Genomic DNA, 1,611 nt, shown 5'->3' with positions numbered 1-1,611 from the left:
GCATATGAACGATGCGACGTCAACAACGGCAGAACAACATAGAAGACGAAATGACATTCTAATATTATTTTGGATTAGTGTACAAATTTTTAAATTTTATTTTGGTGTATGCATGCCTATGGTAATCTCATGCACATCTTCAAAAAAGCCTATATCTTACGGACCAAATTTATTTTCTCATGATGGGAGATTTGTTTCGGTCCCCCACCCTAGGAGCAGCCCAAGATTCAATAGTAAGAGTACATGAAACAAATGTGCCCTGTTATTATCTCTCAAATCACAAAGGCCAGCCTTCCTCTACATAAAACTAACGGGCCCAAACCAACCTTAAAACCAAAGGATCAGAAAATATCTCCTTTTCCAAATATTTTCTTAGCAAAAATCGTTTGATAGTTGATAACTTTTGACAATTCCATGTCTGAGAAATCCTTCCATGTAATATAAATCAAATTCTCATCCTAAAACATGAATTTTTAGTAGTTACATTAGGAATCTCATTTTATACTTCTATTTTTTTTGCAATTTAGTCAATTTTAAATTAAATGTTATGTTTTAAATTTTTATTCAACTTATCAAATTAATAGACTTGTAGACTGTATCTATTCTCAAATATTTTATTTCCAAAAAATTTATAATTTTAATTTTTTATTAATGATCCATATTTTAAAAAATAAAATTTACAATTAAAATTGAGACACCTCAGTGAAAATTATTTCATAAATACTGGTAATATTTTTCACTCATACATTTCAAATTTCCAAATTCTCTTAAATTTAAAAGTGCACGTACAATGCAAACAGAAAAACATTGCTAGTTTTTCTAAAAAGACGAAAAATATTATGACAAGATTAGATAATACAATTGCCTATTACCGTATTGATATAAAAAGTTAAATAGCACTCATAGATTAATCACTTTTAAGAAATTAATTAGAATCATGATAAATCAGGTGAAAGATATAATCCCCTTACTACAAGTACTTAAAAAAAAAAACTCATTTTTCAGATATCTAAATGACTAAGTTACACAGTTCTTGGGAGACAGCTCGATTTGTAAAATTATGACAACTCGAAATTTCAAATCTTATAATACATTTCATTTCTTTCTCTTTTTGCCCTTTCTGCAAATCCTTTTTCTGGGTTTCCCCAACGCCCATGGATCCTTGAGAAACCCGTTCATACTCATTAAATGACCGTAATTTCCTATTCGTGTCAAGAAAAAAACATGAAAAGTTCCAATCTAACCAACTCGAAAAAATTGTGGGAACATCAATGGTAGGTAGGTAGGTTTCAAATTGAAATCGTAAACTATTTTCTGATGAATCGCACAACACCATCTAAGATTAAACATCTCTCAAAATCTCTCATTTTTTTTCTTCAATGATAAATCTCATCTTAGGATCTTAAATAATTTTTAATAAATCCCTCATAAACTCTTCTTTTTAATATTTTATTTAAATATAATTAAATATTTCCTCCTCTTACGTTCTCCTTTCTTTTTTCTTTTCTCCTTCACCTTTGCTCTTTCTCCTCATGTTCTCTTCTTTCTTGTCGATCCACCCCCTTTCCCCCATTTGGACCTCCATGCCAACATCCCCCCCCCCCCCCCCCA

This window comes from Glycine max, chromosome 6, assembly GCF_000004515.6.
Source record: "Glycine max cultivar Williams 82 chromosome 6, Glycine_max_v4.0, whole genome shotgun sequence".
In the NCBI taxonomy this organism is placed as follows: domain Eukaryota; kingdom Viridiplantae; phylum Streptophyta; class Magnoliopsida; order Fabales; family Fabaceae; genus Glycine; species Glycine max.
This window is presented reverse-complemented; position numbering follows the sequence as displayed.